At 45.0% G+C, this 18,011-nt stretch overlaps 1 protein-coding gene across 20 annotated transcripts in view; it reads right to left on the bottom strand.

Moving 5' to 3' along the window:
• Positions 1 to 12,543, bottom strand: part of ADGRL3 (adhesion G protein-coupled receptor L3) — a 493,319-nt gene extending 480,776 nt beyond the window's left edge. For all 20 annotated transcript variants that reach the window (XM_066548038.1, XM_066548041.1, XM_066548022.1 and 17 more), the window contains exon 1: positions 12,356 to 12,543. The gene's annotated coding sequence lies outside the window, so the exon portion shown is untranslated. The remainder of the gene's footprint in view (positions 1 to 12,355) is intronic.
• Between the last annotated feature and the right edge of the window lie 5,468 nt (positions 12,544 to 18,011).

Below are 18,011 nucleotides of genomic sequence, written 5' to 3'. Positions count from 1 at the left end.
AAGTGGAATTCCTCCTTTTGCAGGGGAAAGCTAAGTCACTCAGAAAACTCACACATCCAGCCTTCAAAGATCACCACAGCCCACTACTGAAAAAGAAAGTTTAAAATAATATACTTCCAGGTACTCATGTTCTCAGCTTCATATTGGGAAAAGCAAGTCATGTGGCTGTGTGTCAGCACCTGAAAAACCTGTGCAGTTCACACATTCAATGAATTTTTATCCCAGTGAGTTGTATGGAAAACAACAATAACTCAACTGTTTTGTTGGAAAAACAGATATATACCATTGTATGTCCAATAATGTTTAAAACTGAAATCTCCTGTGGAATATTTTTTTCCCTGATGAAGGGAAAAAGGGGTTCCACAGTAGCTGTGCCCAATAAAAAAGCATTGTGCTTTCAATTGTCATGGTTTAACCCCAGCTGCTCACTTGCTCCACACAACCAAATGGTTCACACTAAAAGTGAGAACACTCATGGGTGGAGATAAGGGCAGTTTAATAGGTAAAGCAAAAGCTGTGCAGGCAAGCAGAGCAAAACAAGGAATTTATCCATCACTTCCCATGGGAAGCCATACCCCAGGTAAGCAGGGCTCCATTGCACACAGTGGTTATTTGGGAAAACAAAAAGTCACCACTCCAAATGTCTTCCACTTCCTTCATCTTCCCCCAGCTCTAAATGCTGAGCATGATGCCATATGGGATGAAACATCCCTTGGGTCAGCTGGGATCAGCTGTCCTGGCTGTGTTCCCCTCCCAGCTCCTGGTGCACCCCCAGCCTGCCCGCTGGTGGGGTGGGGTGAGAGGCAGAAGCAGCCTCGATGCTGCGCAAGAGCTGCTCAGCAGTGACCAAAATATCCCTGAATTATTGACGCTGTTTCCAGCACAAATCCCAAACACAGCCCCACAACAACTACTGCAAAAAAATTAACTCTAGCCCAGCCAAAACCAGTGCACTGATGATAAAAACATGTAAGACAAGAATATTTACCCACATTTCACATCTTCTCCTTGTTGGACACAAGAGGTTAAACACCTGGTGGTGAAGTCTCCCTTCATCTCATTGACTTGGAATTATCATAAAACATAGGACTGCTTAAGGGCATCAGCACTGATGACAGGAGTCAGCTACCATCAACTACATCAGCACTGACCACAGGAGTTAAATCCCTGCTTGGGGATTTGTGTGGTTTGATTTCTTTTACTTCTACAAAATTTAAGCATCTTAAAGCTCTAGCTAAAGGATAAGATTATTGATACAGAGCTAGATATATACATGCATCACTTGATATGCCAAACCATATGCCAACAGGGAAGTCCTGAAGTGTGTAAATCTTGATCTGAAAATAATTCTCGGCAGAACCAGGGCCTGAATCTGCAACATATGATAATTTCCCTAATTCTATTCTTACACCTGTGCACTTGTGCTATCATCTCCCCCCAATCACATTGCAAAACTCTACACAAAAAAAAATAAAAAGTCCAACCCCTAGAACACGTTGCACAGCTGTCTCACTGTCACATCTATTATTCAAGAAAGGTCTCATTGAATAAATGTCTGTTCAGAGGCTCTAAACAAATTTCATTTCTGAACACCACTGTCTGCAGCCCAGCAAGCCATTTCACCAAGATAAGATCACACATTTAATCAAACGCTTCAAAAAAGAAATACACACCGACTTTGCTTAATAACATCAAATAATAAAAGTGCAGCACTGGCAGCATACTAATTTTTAGTGCTCTTTCTTCTTTGAGGTTGTCTCAATAGTCAAGGTCAACCGTACATGGGATTTCTTCTAATTAGGGCTTCTGGTAATGGAAGATCTGCTTACTCTCACCACTTAGCCATGGTTTTCCCTACAATGAAGACATCTCTCTTTCATTTTAAATTAAATCACTGCAGCATCCCACCCAAGTACAGAAGACAAAACTGCATAACTCTGCTAATTCAATAGAGGATGTAAATGAAAGAAACAAAAACCACAACTTTGTGGTCAACAAGCAATCATCCACACAAATATCTATGGTATAAAAGTAAAAGTGATTTACAGGAGAAAAAAAACGCAAAATGTGATTATCTGATTGATGTTTAACTATAGCTCCTACTGCAGTACAGCACAGACCTATTTTGAGTTAGAAATCGGGAGGGGACTCAGCATCCCTAGGCCAAAATACACTTTGCCCTTCTTTTTATTATAGTTGTAAGAGGAACCACATCAAACATCCAGCATTATGTTACTACTACTGCAAAATACATCTGTATTACTACAGACCAGACTGAAATGGTACTCTTCACTACTTGTCTATTACTCTATTAATTACTAATTACTTATTTATTCATTTAAGTAATCAGCTTTACCACAATGACGACTGCTGAAACAGGCTTCACCCCCAAATTACGTGAACTTGGGATAACTGTGGACTCTTGCTGTGCTCAAGCCTGCAGCTTGAAAAGGGTCAAACAAAAGCTGGCATCCTCACCCTTACAGCCTGCCTCACAGGTTATGCTGGGCTGCCCTTTGCTTCCTCGGGATGAGGGAGCAACCAAGCATAAAGGCATTGGAGAAGACAACCCCCCATCTGCTGCTGCCAAATCTTAAGACAAACAGTGAGGCAGCTCTGAGATATATTCCACACCATATCACATTTTCTCTATCAAAAACATCCCTGCAGACACTGTGGAGGTCCAGATTCTCCCCCTGAACAGCAAAATTGCAGCTTAGCTTAGGCTGGCATAAACAATTGCTTGAGTCTATTGGTAAACATCTTTCTACATGTTTCAAACATTTTGAGTTTCACCCAGGGTCTCAGCTCCACTGCAAACACAGGGCTGCTCAGTTGGGAATATCCTCATGTGCTCAGTGATGTGTGCCTGTATTTACCACCAAAACAAGGTTACTTACATAGGTATCATTCCCTTGCTGCAGTGGATATTGTCTACCTCGACTTCAGCAAGGCTTTAGACACTATCTCTCACAACATCCTCACAGGCAAGCTCAGCAAGTGTGGAAAGGATGAGGGTACAGTGGGGTGGATTGAGAAGTGGCTGAACAGCAGGTCCCAGAGGGTCACAGGCACTACACAGGGTTCATCTGGAGGCCTGTCACTGTGCTGTCCCCACGAGTCATTACTGGGCCTGGTTAATCAGTGACTTGGACAAAGGGACAGATGCCCCCTCAGCAAGTTCAGGGATGACACAAGGCAGGGAGGAGTGGCCAATTCCCCAGAGATGTGCAGCCCTTCAGCAGAAATCATCTGAAAATCAGCAAAGGCAATGCAGGGTCCCACACCTGCAGCGGAATAACCCACACACCAGCACAGGCAGGGGCTGACCTGCCAGGAGGCAGCTCCATGGAGAAGGACCTGGAGGTCCTGGTGGACAACAAGCTGTCCATGAGCCAGCCAGGTGCCCATGTCTTGTGGCCAAGCAGGCCCATGATATCCTGGGGTTCATTAGAACAGCATTGCCAGCAGGTCAAGGAAGTGATCCTGCCCTTCTACTCAGCCTTTGTGAGGCCTCACCTGGAATGCCATGTCCAGTTCTGGGCTCCTCAGGACAAGAGGCATGAAGCTCCTGGAGTGAGTCCAGTGGAGGCCAAGAAAGATGATGAGGAGCCTAGAGCATTAAGGGACTGGAGCATTTATGGAAGAACTTCTTCACTGCGAGGGCGGTGAGGCACAGGCACAGGATGCCCAGAGAGGCTGTAAATGCCCAGGCAATGAGTGTTCAAGGCCAGGTTGGATGAGGCATTGACAAAGCTGGTCCAGCTGGGAGGTATCCCTGCCCATGGAAGGGATTTGGAATTAGAAGATCTTTAAGGTCCCTTCCAACCCAAATGATTCTATGATTCCATGATCCTGCTTCTCTTACCAAGGCTAAGAGAGCTGGGCCCGTTCAGTCTTAAAGAGATGACTGAGAAGGGATCTCATCAATGTCTGTGAATATCCAAAGGGAGGTGTCAAGGGGATGTTTCCAGGCTCTTCTTGGCAGTGCCAAGCAATAGGACAAGAGGCAACAAGCAGAAACCGAGGCACAGGAGAAAAGTTCTTTCTGAATATGAGGAAGAACTTTGTTTACTGTGTGGGTGACCAAGCACTGGAACAGACTGCCCAAAAACAATTCTGATCTTCCTGACTGAGAATATTCAAGGACAGTCTGGATGCAAACCTGTGCAGTGTGCTCTAGGATGATCCTGCATCAGTAGGGAGGTTGGATCAAATGACCCAGTGTGGTCACTTCCAACCTCATCCATCCTGTGATTCAGTGATTTCAGCCTCCCTTTGGAATATCAGTGATGTCGTACAGAACAAGGCTCCCCACTCCTGCAACTGAAAGGCCTCACACAGACTTTAGAGAGACTCATTGCAAATTGGTGACCTACTTAAGGAGATCTATAAAGTGCATTATGATTGTAATTGTGGGTCCCTTATCAGAAGGTCACAAGTTACCCCTCTATGCAGCATAATTGCTATATTTTAAATACCTATCAGGAAGAATTTTACTCAAGGAAGTATATGTCATTTTGGAGTTGTACCAAATAAAGCAGCAATTGTAACATTACATTCTTCTTAAAAAAAAAAAAAAAAAGACAGACATTCCACACACCTGCATCCATTAAAGATAATCCAAAATGACATTTTCTTGAAGAAGTCTGTGCTGTGGGAATTGCAAGTGCAGTAGTCACATCATAATTTCCCTCGGAAGGAAGTGGGATAGATACATCAAATTTTCCAACTATTACAGCTTGTGATTGCAATATCCAAAATCCAAAGGAATGATATTTTAGATTACATACACAGTTCCAACAAGCTTTAGCTGAGAAACAATATTCAATATAGAAATCTGCGGTCTGCTGGAAACAGGAACAGCTGCTCTCTGGATACTCCAGATAAGCCATCTACTACAGGATTACAGACCAGCACTGTGTACCTCCAGATAGACTTCACATTAAAAAAACATTCAGGATAGAATCCCAAAATCTTTTGTAAATGCAGGGAAAGAAAGGAGGGAGACAAAACAAACAAACAATCAAACCCAAACCAAAAATGCAAAAGAACACAGCAACAGAAGTGGTAAGAAAGGATTCACATTACACAGCACATATGGGTAAAAAAACCACAACATAAATCCTGCTGAAACAAAAACACCCAAACAACAAAAACCTGTGCCCTTTGAAGCGAGTGGTGGGAATTTGCACCATTTTGAAATCACAATGTTTCAGTCAGTAACACACACATGCAAGGGCAAAGCAAAAGGAGTTAACATGATCCCTGAAATTCTCAACTGTCTCCATCAGTGAGATGTATTCAAAAAGACAGCTACAAAGGGTGCTTTTTTTCTTTCCTTCAGCAGTCTTTGGAACAGAAAAAAAATAAAAATAAAATTTAAAAAAAATTGTGGGGGAGAAGGAAGGGGGAAAAAAAGAGAAAAAAATCCAGAGAGCTACTGAAAATGTCCTTACAGGGTCAGCCATCACAGGAATGCATTTGAGTATTCAAGGTACCCACCCATGCAGAACATCAAAAACTGGGCTTGGGTCCCTCCCCTATTCTCACAGGCTTGAGCCAAGGCTTGGTTTGTGACACTGAAGAGCAAGGCAGGGCAGTGCCTCTGCAGGGCTCCTAAACAGAGACCCATGGATCAAACAGAACAGGGGCACTGCTTCTGCTTAGGGCCTCCCTTGTCTCCTGGAGTCCTCCAACACAACACACCGGCTTTAGCACTAAAAAAAAAACAGTAAACAGCTCAGCAGCTCCTAGTGCTGGGCTCTTCTGAGCTAAACTCCCCATCTAACCTAGGCCTGCCCAAAATTAGTATTAGCAGCATACTTGCAGCTAACATGCCCCTTACTCCTTGCTCGAAGGAAAATGTTGACTTTCCCAAGTATGCTGCAAACAGCACTTCTGCAACACATTGAAGCTTCTCTTCCTCACTCTGAGGGCAATGAAAAAAAAATCTCAATAAGGCAGGCTTGGGATCAGCAACTTCAGAATGGAAAAAGCCTGCTACAACAAATAAGCAAGGACCAGAACTGACTCTGATAAAACATGTGGTTGTTCAACACATCTGAAAATGTGGTTGTTCTATTTTGGTGTTGGACTATTAACCAAGCAACTCAGTTAAAATTTTACAACTGCAGGCCCATGCACAAGTTATTGTCCATTACTACACCTACCAAAAAAACAACCAGAAAATAAACAGGGAGAGTTACCAGCAAGACAATTAAAACAAAAACAAAAAACCAAAACAAATAAAAAAACAAACAAACAACTCTATGCATCAGTGCCATCATTTCACAAACAAACAAAACCTGTGTATACACACACACGGACATCACGGACATACACATGTGGGTACATAGGTTTTGGGTATAGGTGCAATTCTCAGATTTCACCTAAAGCCAAAATTCTGTTTCATTTCCCCAAGTTTGACAAAAAAAAATCAGAACTGGGTCTGCTCCCCAAATCATGGTATTTATATGTCTATATATGTGCCTGTCCACGATAAACAGATGTTCTAAGACTGCATTAGTCAGAACGTTCCTATTCTCCGAACTTTAAACAGTGCTCATTGATGCATTGGCCTCACCTCTGTAAGTGGATTCGTGGTTTCTAGGGAGTGGCAAAGGGACTTACTTTTACTATGAGTAAAAACTCATATATATGGTGTGCAGTGACTCTCACAAATTAATTACTTGCCCTTGGTATAAAACCACTAAAAGTCCTACCCAAAGGGGCCAGGTTTAGACTAGACCTCCTTTCAGAACAGTGCTGTGCAATGCTGGCACCTTTGAGCAGGACTTTACAGTAGGGCAATTCACGGCTAAATTTTAAGCATCGCTTCTACAAAAGCACAGAGAGTCCTATTTAATTTCATTTTAACTTTGTATTGCTGTAAGAAAACACTCAGTTTGGTCCTTTGTATTTATGACACCCTGTTCTAAGTTTTAGAAATGCACAGCCCCGTTCCAAAGTTCAAAATCAATGACTCTACCTGATATAAATCAATGCAACTGCAATCAAATCAGTAAAGCTCTCACAATTAATAGTAGCAAAGCTATAATCCAAACTACTCAAAACACTGTGCATAATATTTCAAAGCTGTTCTCTGACAGGTACCCACTGTAATGAATCAGAGTTGTGCTACAGGCCTCTGAAGCATCAGGTTTGTAGCCACTGAAATAATTCCTGTATAATTACTCACATGTTGACTAACGTGCTTTAAAAAAATAATTTTCAAAAATCCTGGCAGAGTGAGCACCAATGGATGCTCTGTAAAGGTTTATTACTCTTAAGCATTTAAATGAAATCTACAACTTCATATTGCCTAACTGGGACAGCTGCCAAACTCCTCTTTGCTTTCTTCAGAATGGTGTCTATTTCATGACCCTTGAAACTGAAAGCTGTCAAGCCTCAAACAAAAGTGTCTTGATTTTAATTTTGGACTGTTTTCACAAACACATTTTAGAAGTGTACACAGATTTCTACTCTTTCTCTGTGCTCATTGCTTTGTTTGGCCTGAAATGCCACCCTTGGTAAAAGATGTTACAAAACAATAACTAGAAACTTGATGCTGAGTGTTTTTGAAAAGATACCTCATCTGAGATTCTGCAGCTTCTCTTCAGAAGATACCACATGTGAGATTCTTGAGCATCTTCCCCTCAGAGGGAAGCCAACAGAAGTGCTCCACTGACTACAGTGGGAGCTCCCATCACAGATGCAGCAGTACCTCCCTCGGATGGGAGTGGGCCTGAAGAAGTAGAAATTAAAAGCTCAAAAATGGAGGGGAAAAAAGACTTGGATAGAGGAAAACAAGGGTTTCAGGCAGGCTGAAAAAATCCCTCACTGAGCACCACTTAGTAAGTAAAACTGCGGTCCACAACAGTTTAAAATCACGTTTCCACTGCCTGAAAAGACTAGCTACCTTGCTGTAGTTACAGATGCTTGGTGCAATGACTGGTAAAAGCATCTGCCTTACAGGCAAAATCAGAAGGCTCCCTGAAAAGACTGCTGAAGTAAAAGCTGTAGTGCCAAGGTGTCTTTAGAGAAGTTGTCTTAAAAATAAACACTTAGCTTGCAGACGGGAATTTCAGACTGTACTGTGGAGATTATCTAGTGAGGAATGTAAAGCAAGCATTACACTGCAAACCTGGAGGCCAAAACCAGGCAATGAGATAACGTCCTAGATAGGATCACATCACAGATTTGAGTAGGAGGTGGATTCCTTGCCATTAAAGTAGGCAAGAATTAAAAGTAGATGCTTAAAAGCAAAGTTCTCCTACTTCATCAGACTGTTCTGGGAGCTTCCACTGCCACTAAGCACTAGGATGAGATCAGGGCGTGCTGGAGCATCTCAACACCTACAGCAACAGGACATACTCACATGCATCCCCAAGCAGGGATTAAAGAGCCTCACATTAACTGCTGCTGAGGATTGTGACAAACATTTGGCAAGGCAGGCATGACCCCAGGAGATGAGGCAGAGGCTAGCATGTCACACCCCTTTACTGGGACAGGTACATTCCTACAAATACACCAGTGCATACTGAACTCCTGCAAATGACAATTTCTAGCTCTCCATCCTGCAACTGAAAGCACTGCCTGAAGACATAGCAGAGACTGAAGTGTGGATGTACACTCAGACTTTGGCATCATGGTGCATTTTTCATATTCCCAGCCCAGCAGGAGGGCATCTATTGAATGAGAAAAGGACCAGCAGGGAAGAAATGGGCGTCCATAAACATCTCTCCAGAATGTCGATGCTCACCAGTACATCCTATCCCAATAAGGAGCCCTTCAGAAGGGGCAGACAAAACCTTTATTTTGCAGGGCTGTCTTGATGTTTCAGTACTGTCCTCAGCAACCCATCAATATTGTGATGTCTATCTCTCAGATGATCATCACTCCAAAAAAAATTAATTTTTGAGTTGTTCTTACAAACCTCTTGTGATATGCAAGAAGTCTCTAGGGAATGAAAAGCTTTATCAAAATCACTCCAACTGCAGCATTCAGCTGTTTCCACAATCACCAAGTAATATAATTACAACGGGAAAAAAAAAAGCAACTTATTTAAAGCATAGAAATCCTTATGCCTATCCTCCATGCTTTAGCTTTTCCCTGATCCATTCTTGCTCCCTGAATTCCATCTCTTTCATCAATCTTTAACCCATCCTTTATACTGTGTCACACATTAAATTGCTTCCTAGTCAATCTACACCAGTCCCAACACTATTAGCATTAAAATTATTAATAAATCACCCATTCCTAGGATTTCTTCATTTACAAGACTTCCCTCCCCCGTGTGCATGAATAAATGTGTTGATGATGCATCCACTCATGCTCTGAATGTGAAAACCCTGACGGCAGCATCAAGCCCTCCAGCTGAGTGCTGCCCAAAGCTAAAGGTCATGCACATTCCTGTTCAGTCCTGGCTGATCATTCGCTCTACCTGCCTCTAAATATTTATTTATTTATTTATTTATTTATTTTTCTAGCAGCCCTACAACGCTGGGCTGAGACGCCCAGCTCATCAGTCAGCTGGCTGGATTTTCACCTACAAACCTGCTTGCACTTCCCTCCCAGCCAGCAAGGAGCACCAGCTTCATGTTTGCACCAGCAGGCACTGGGCAATTTGCTTTCTGTTTCAGCAGGAAAAAAGCCTTTCCTGCAATCAGTGCTTGGACAGGCAAGCTGAGCACCTCTGCCACATCGCCCCCAACTAGGAGGAAGGACGTGGTCCCCATGGCATCCCAACCTGGGGGATGCACAGCCAAGCAAACAAAGGAGGAGGGTGGAGAGCTGGATCCAGCAGGGCACAGGGACAAATTCAAATATCCTAGGCTAAGACATAAACTACTTCATCTCCGGAGGGCACCAAGAAACTGAAACACCAGCTCCCACTCTTGTCACAAAAACACATCTCCATGAGGACTCGGTAGCTTCAACTTAATAAATACCATTAAAATCTCACTGCCTGCAAAGCAGCACTCAATGTTTTCATTATCATCAATCTACACTGTCATTTATCTTCTTCTGGAATTCACTGCAAAACTAAACATACCTTCTCCTAACCATCCCAAGAAGAAAAGGGAAAATGCATACTAATTCAATAATAGAAATTATTTGGAACTCACAGGTGAAGACTAGCTTTACAGAAACTTCAATCCTTTTGAAAATAAGAGAAAAAAAATAAATAAAATAAAACCAGAGATTTCTATTCACTTTATTTTTCACTAGCAGGTAACAAGACAGCAGTCACTTTACAGTAAATCAAGCCTAAATAAGGAAAAAGTACTCTTAAAGTACTCTTAAAGAGCAGGAACCAGAGCAGCCTCGACCATATCAAGGGGGTCTGACTCCTGTTCTCTCAGAGCAGTTTAATCTATAGGAAAAAAATACAGCTTTACCATGGAGCCCTAACCTGAACTTTGTCACCCAACATTGGCATGGATCTAAAGTGACGACTGCAGACTTTTTGACAGCAGCCCATTTTAACCTGTAACACCTGGTTTACTCCCATGAAAAGCTCCATGGAAGAATTCTTCCTAATGAATGCACAGTAGAAGCCTGTTCGTATTGCAAACCCCTGGAAATGATGATAAATGAGCTCTACAAAGCACATGCTACTACTCAATACCAAGCAGGCAGCACTGGCTGCACTCTTAAGAGGCAGCATTCCACAATGAAAATGGAATTTACTTCTTTTCAGCTCCAGGGAAGATTTCTTTTTGGTCAGCTTCAAAAATTTTGATCCTACACTCTGGAATAATGAGTGCTATAATACAGAGAGAAATTGCAGCCGGCAGACTACCTCTCTGCCTTATATCAAGAAACAGATGGCATTTTCGCCTTTTTCCTTGCATCTCAGCCTCCCTCTAAGCAGCTGGCTGCCTGGAACCACAAGTGTGAGAGTGGAAATGGCAATAACTCCTAAGGAGCGATCTAAACAGGAAAGTAAATACAATAGACATGGGTTGTTTTGGTTAAAACGCTAATAAACTCCACAGTTGATAAGCAGAAACAATACATTGCTGTTGGCCAAAATACGAGTTGTTTTAACTACCGCAGAGAAGAATCTCATGCCTATCAGGAAAGGGAGAGAAAGAGAGGCTCCTTTCCTACCTCACCACCCCTCAAGCAAAACCACACATCTGCCTGTCTATAGGGGAAAGGGTAAGGAAAAAAGCCCAACTAAATGTATTGGAGGTCAGCGTTACTTCCCTGGACAACTCCGGATGCAAGTCTGCTGATCAAACTCAGTCCTTGAAGACAATCCCCCAAATACCCAGGGCGCATCTCTGGGGTAGTGTAGCTACATCTTCATTAGCACTAACGGGCACCAGCTGGAGGTAGGCTCCTTAAACTGGGAAACAGGGTTGCTCTCCGGCTGATGGTTCCTCCCTGCCATCAGCCTTACAACCGGTACCTCCAAGTTACGCGGTCAAAAGATGATTGCAAGGGGAACGCAAATAAATAATTAAGGGAGCAAATAGAACAAAGGGTTAAAAGGAAAGAGGCATTAAAAATGCAATTCCAGCTATACATATCGGCCCTTGCTCAAAACAAACGCCAGCCCTATACTGATAAGAGGCAGCAAACGCTGCAAACCTCACGGGCAGGAGGTGGGAGCTCCGCACATCCCTACCTACACCGAACGCTTCGCTCTCCGGCTGCACGGCAAGGCGAAGCTCCCCGCGTCTACCTGCAAGCCGGGGCTGCTGGATTCACACCTCTACCCCAGCCCCTCACATCCACGCACAGGCAGCCCCCAACACACACCCCCAATTCGGCAACATCCACCCCTACTCATGCCCCCTGATATCCAAGAAAGCAATCGCTTCTCGAGGCACCCTTCAGCGATTAAACAGCAACGCAGATCCACGAAGGAGTGGGGCATGAAGACGGGGGAAGGGGGGGAGAAGGAGGGAGACTGAGGAAACAGAATGAAACTCACGAATTCCTCAGTGTAACACCAGCAAACCCCCCGGTCCAACGTGGTGTCTTTCATAGAAAAAGACCAAGAGAGAGCAAGAACAAAACCTACCAGGTCCCCTCCATCTCCTCACTGTCTTTGCCACCCTAGTTGCCCACAGCCAAACCAGGCTGGAGCCTACAAGGCATTTCCAAACAAGACGCACACCCCTCGTCTCCACGATCGCCCAGCATGCAGACCCAGAGAGATGCTCCCCCGTTACCTGGAGGATCCAGCCCCCCTGAAGACAAACTACCCTTATTAGAGCATAATTCAATCCAAGCGTGCGCCCAGGGCGGCCGGCACCCTTCAGCCCAGCGCAAGCGGGCAAGGGAGCAACCGAGGGCCAGGCAAGGGCTGCTGAGCATCCATCCGCTCCTTAGTTACCTTTAGTCACCTCCGGCTCCTGAGATGCGAGTCCCCTTCAGATCCTCAACAACCTGCAGCAGGGAGCTGCTGCCACAATCCAGCCATTAAAACCAGAGGTGGGAGTAGGAAGCAGACCTGGCCACAGTACCAAAGCCCCCAGCCAGGAGCAAAAGGGGGCCGGACGAGAAGCACGGACGTCCCCCTCAAGCAAGGAAAAATTTAAAAAAAAAAAAAAAAAAAAAAAGAAAGAAGTAAAAGTCTTTCCTTTTTTGCCGTGTTCTTCTGCTACACAAGCTTCCTCCCGGAGGACGAGTGTGTGAGGATGGGGGAGGCGATCACTCCCTCCTCTTCCCCGCCGTCGCCGACCCCTCTGGACGAAAGCCCCGCTCCGATTTACCTCCTCCAGGTGGGCAACTTCAGAGCAAGGTGATGTCTCCGGAGCCGGCGCCACCGGCCAGGAGATTCGGATGCGGCAGAGTCATTGCCTGTGCTGCTGCTGCCGGTGCTGCTGCTGCCGCTGCTGCCGCCGCTGCTGCTGCTGCTGCTGGGGAAGAACAGCCGCTGCCGAAGAGACCACCAAAAAAAAAAAAAATAAAAAAGGAGAGAAATCTTCCACCATCCCCCTTTCTCTCTCTCTCCCCTCCAGCACCAGCCGCTCTTCGCATCCGCTCCCCTGCCCGCGGCCCCTCGCTCCGCCGGGGCTGGGGGACACAAAGGCGCCCGCGCAGAGGGAGGCGGGTGGTCCTCAGCCCCCCGCGCTCCGCAGACACCCTGGATCCTTCCTCCTCTTCCTCCTCCTCCTCCTTCTCCCGCTGCGGAGACCGCCAGCCCCGGCGCGGCGCGGCTCGGCGCGGGCGGGCGGGCGGAGGGGGCGGCTCCGCGGGCGCGGAGGGGGCGGCTGGGCGGGCGCGCCCCGCGCGGTGCTCAGCGGGCGCGGGGGGGCCGCATGGCCGCCCCGCCGGCTCGGCACGGCTCGGCTCGACACAGCGCACACGCTCCGCACACGGGCAGCGCGCTCCGGGGCGGCGGGACCCGCGGCATCCGCGTCCCCCGCAGGGCCGGGCTGGGAGCGGGGAACGGGGCCCGGGGAAGAGGCGGCGGCGGGCGGCGCGGCGCTGCTGCCCTGCCCGGCGGCGGCCGCACGGAGCCGGGCGGGCGGCGAGCCGAGGGGCGGGGGAGCGCCGAGGGCCCGGATCTGGGTTGCGCGGACGCGGGCTCCACCTAGCAGCCGGCCGGCACCGCACCGCACCGCACCGCACCGCCGCGCCCGCACTGCCCCGCACTGCCCGCACCCGCTGCGGTCCCAGCCCCCCGGCCGCCGCCACCGGTCCCGCAGCCCTCTCCCGAAGGATCCCGCACCGCCCGGTTGGACGCTCTGCCCGTGGCTCCCCTGCCAGGTAACCAATGGCAGCCTCCACACAGGGCACAGACCCCGCTGCACACTGGATCTCCCACGTCCCGATTGGCCGCTTGGAATTTTGTGCCCATCCGAGCGGCCAATTGCAGCCTGCCTTTGTTCCCTCAGCCCCGGTTGGGTGCTCTGCCCGCTGCTGCCCTCCCAGCAAGCCAATGGCAGATTGTGTTTCCAGCACAGACCCATTCCCCGCTAGATTCCCCAGCTCACCATTGGCCTCTCAGCCTGTTGTCCGCATCCAAGCAGCCCATCAGACCCTACCTGCTAGTCAAGGATGCTCTCCCCGCTGCCCGGCACAGGGATGGGGCTCAGGGCAGCCTGGCACCAGCTGGGGCAGCAAGACACACTCTGTCCTTGCCCTGGCACCCCCAGCAGGTGGGAAACACGAATCCCCTCATCTCCTGAGCGTCAGGAACCTCCAGGAAACAGGACAAGAAGCCTGCCTTTGTGTTAACATTTGTAGTCTTACATGCTTACATGGGACCTCCAGAAATAATGATGCTTGGCTGGAACATGCTGAACACTTCCCTCCCAAACCAAAACCAAACAAACAATTTGGTTTGGGAGGGAAATACCTAAACAAATGAAGCTCTTTTAACAACAAAACAAACAAAAAAGTAGATTTCAGAAAATCATAGTTTTCTTATTGCCTGAGTGCTAACACATGCAACACACCAGACTTTATCCCAGTGACCAGACCTCCATGAGGAGTTGCTGCTGCACTCCCAGCTTTGATTGTAGCCAAGAGAGCTGGAAGGACCCAAATGAGGCCTCCTGGTCCAACCCAATGGAAGATCCACTCAGTTAATTATCCTGCTCATCTTTTTTCTTAACAAGCTCCTAAGTATCCTTGATGATGAAGACCTTGCAAGGCCATTCTTTTAAATGGGATAAGGGAATTAAGTAACCTTGTTGGTTAACTCAGACCATAAGTCAGGAAGATGCTCACACATGTTCTTAGCTGAATTGCTAGTTAGGCAGGCACAGAAATGTGTATTTAAGGTTAAGAACTGCTATTCTGAATGCATTGATGTGCAGTGGAAAATTAGTACCAATAAACAGAAGTGCTGTTTTCCCAATAATAAAAAATAAAGAATATTGACTGTGGTCAGGGAAGGAAAATCTACAATTTTTAACAGATCTAACTCAACCACTTCCATTTCCAATAGATCTCTGCAAAGTCTTGTTAGAGAGCACCTGTCCTTTTCCTACCTGGCTGCAGAATAGCCACATGTCCAAGTGAATTATGCTCAGTCTTCTACAATAATTTGATTTAAGAAAAAGTAGATTTCAAAGCAATTAAAAAGCTGTTGTTCTTTGGACCTTGCATTTGACTCACCAAAATTATTATTCCCAGTGGAAAAAGCCCTTGGAGAATCTACTGCTTCATCTTTGGGAAAATCCTTTTCGTAACAGCCTTTCTTCCAGCATCTGCACAGAGGGGAAAAACAAAAAATGAAACAAACATGCAAAACAACAACCAAAACTCCCCACAACACCAACTAACCAAACAATCCCACCCCTCACAAAAACCCAAATCAAACTAGCAAAACCCCCAAATCTTTAATACTGCTTCTGCTGGGATGCTCAAAGAAATGAGTTATGAGATATGAGATTCTTCAAGATACAATTACCTCTCTGATGATATTCACCATTCACCATACATGCTCTGGGAATGAAACAAAGCCCTACAAGTTGAAATTAGATTTCCTCTATATCTTTAAGCTCTGTTTTAATGCAGAGATGAGAATGAAATCAATGTTGAGAGGGTGAGTAACAAAAAGACAAAAAAACACTAAGCTAAAGTGTGGTGGTGTGGGGTTTTTTTCCCCTCTCATATCATTGCATGTAATGAAGATGGAAAAAAACCAATACATTGTGGGGGGAGGCAAGGAAGAGCTTCAAAATGCCACCAGCCTGTTGCGCTGTTGGTGCTTTTTAAAATCGTGTCTCAGACTTAATGCTGTGAGTCAGCCCAGAAAAACTTAGACACAGAATAGTTGCAGTAGGTTGTGCAGTTGTCTCCAGAGGCAACAGCAAGATTATTCCCCAAAGGATATTTTCCCAGTACTTTGTCCAGCAAAACTTGAAATGTGTCCAGGGATAAGGTTTCCACCAATTCCCTTGAGTGATTACTCCCTAGCCTCATATATCTCACCATTTGGAAGATTTTCCTGCTGTTCAGCCTACATTTTTGCATTTCTTCATTTCATACTATTACTTGTGGTTATGGCCCAAATTAATCAAAGTACTTCAACGCATGCTTAAATTTAGGTATGTGCTGAAGCTCCACTGAAATCATGGACATTGGTGTTTTGCAGGGCTGATGGATCTGCACACATTTTAGCACCGTGCTGAATTGGGACCATGCATCATGCAAAATAATTATCTTTCTCTTACATATTTTTAAGCCATTATCCTTCCCCTGCTTAATTATTGATTAGATAAGCTATATATTTAAGCTACTTAATCTCTCCTTGTGTATCAGTCCTTCCAAGAGTCTGATCATTTTTCTTTTTCAGATCTGAATTCCCTGAAACTCTTCCGTGTTTTTTGAGGACGGATAATGAGGTATTGCAATTTAATGACATATCCCAGGTGTGATTACATAAAGAGCAGTTATTCTGTGCAGTCTGAGGATATAACTTACCTTCACCAGCAACCCCAGAGCGCATTGATTTGTTGTGCTGCTCTATCATTTTGTAAGACTCTATAATCTACTCCTATTCTTTTCCATATCCATCACCCCAGCATTCAGATATTTTTTACTTGCATAGGCAGACAGCCTTGAGGCCTTGAAATTCAGTGTGGTGTTTTACACTGGGAAACCTCTAACAGAACCAAATTGCAACCTTAGAGAGGTTTCCAGAACACTTTCTTTCCAAAAAAAAAAAAAACAAAAAATTCCACAAAAATACTCCATTTCAAGTTGTATTGTTTGAATCTGTTCACCCAGAATTTTGAGTTCCCAATCAATTTACTTCAGGAGGATTTGTCACACATACCACCCTGGCACCGTGGTGTCTGCATCGTTTGTTGCTCATTATTCCATTATTCCCCAGGTAGATGTGGGGCTTTAATGATAATTTCATTACTTTGAGATGGTTTAAAAGTGGGTTTACTGAGTTGTAATTGCCTGTGATTTTGATTATTTTCTCTTTTTTTCTTTCTTTTTCTGAAGATATGTCCTATTTGCTTTCTCTCTTTCTCTCATATTTCCATTAACTTCCATAAACAAGTGTCACTGAGCCATTACATTCTGTAATGAATTACCTTATTCTCAAAGATGCATGTCATCTGGACCAATTCATGGATACACATTTTGTTTTCAGCACTGTTACCAGTTGTCCTACACAAAACATACAATGTTTTCTTTACTTCAGGATCAAGTATTATGGTTGGTTTTCACCTTTTTTTTTCCAATCTGAAATATTGTCATGACAAAACTACATGAATTTTTAAAAACAAATGCTGTGGAGTGATACAAATAGACATTACTGACTTCTGCTATAGATGCAGTAAAACTCAGCTTATCTCTGATAAACCCACATTTCCGTCATAAAATCACAACAATTCAAGCAGATAGATAGATAGACAGATGATAGATAGATAGATAGATAGATAGATAGATAGATAGATAGATAGATAGATAGATAGATGGTAACACTGAATTAGACCTCGACAGACTCCACATTCTGTGTTTTCTTCTCCCCCATCATCATCTCCTCTGTGGTCCTGGTTTAGGAAAGCACTGTAAGATCCCTCCCTGCAAGGGAAGCACCTCATGTTTTTGCATGCTGAATTTTCCCACACTCATTTTTAGGTATGAAATTCAGTGGGATTGATTGCACTGGACTCAAGCAAATTTCCAAAATAAGGAGCAATTCAAAAGCAGAAATCAGCAACAAGGCTCACATTTAGTCTGTCTTTTTAGTCTCTTCCTCCTAATACATACCTTAATTTTTCTATGTGCAAGAATAACCTCAAAAAATAACAGAAGACCCCCTCCCATATTATATAGAAAATGCAACTGACAATTATTTACTTTTGAAAACATGGTCTGTCAAAAAAATGCTTTGCATTTAAGGGATTGTTTAAGCCATAGCATACTGGCCAGCCATAGTAGATTTGCAGTACCATGGCACCAACAGAAAAGCCTAAAGGAGAGAAAGTGCCATGGGATGTCTGGTTCCTAACTTTTAGCTAACATATTTTCTTGCAGCCTGTTAATGTCCAATGCCTTGTGCAGCAGAAGATGGG

The sequence above is a fragment of the Molothrus aeneus genome, chromosome 4 (genome assembly GCF_037042795.1).
Source record: "Molothrus aeneus isolate 106 chromosome 4, BPBGC_Maene_1.0, whole genome shotgun sequence".
Classification (NCBI taxonomy): domain Eukaryota; kingdom Metazoa; phylum Chordata; class Aves; order Passeriformes; family Icteridae; genus Molothrus; species Molothrus aeneus.
This window is presented reverse-complemented; position numbering and strand designations above follow the sequence as displayed.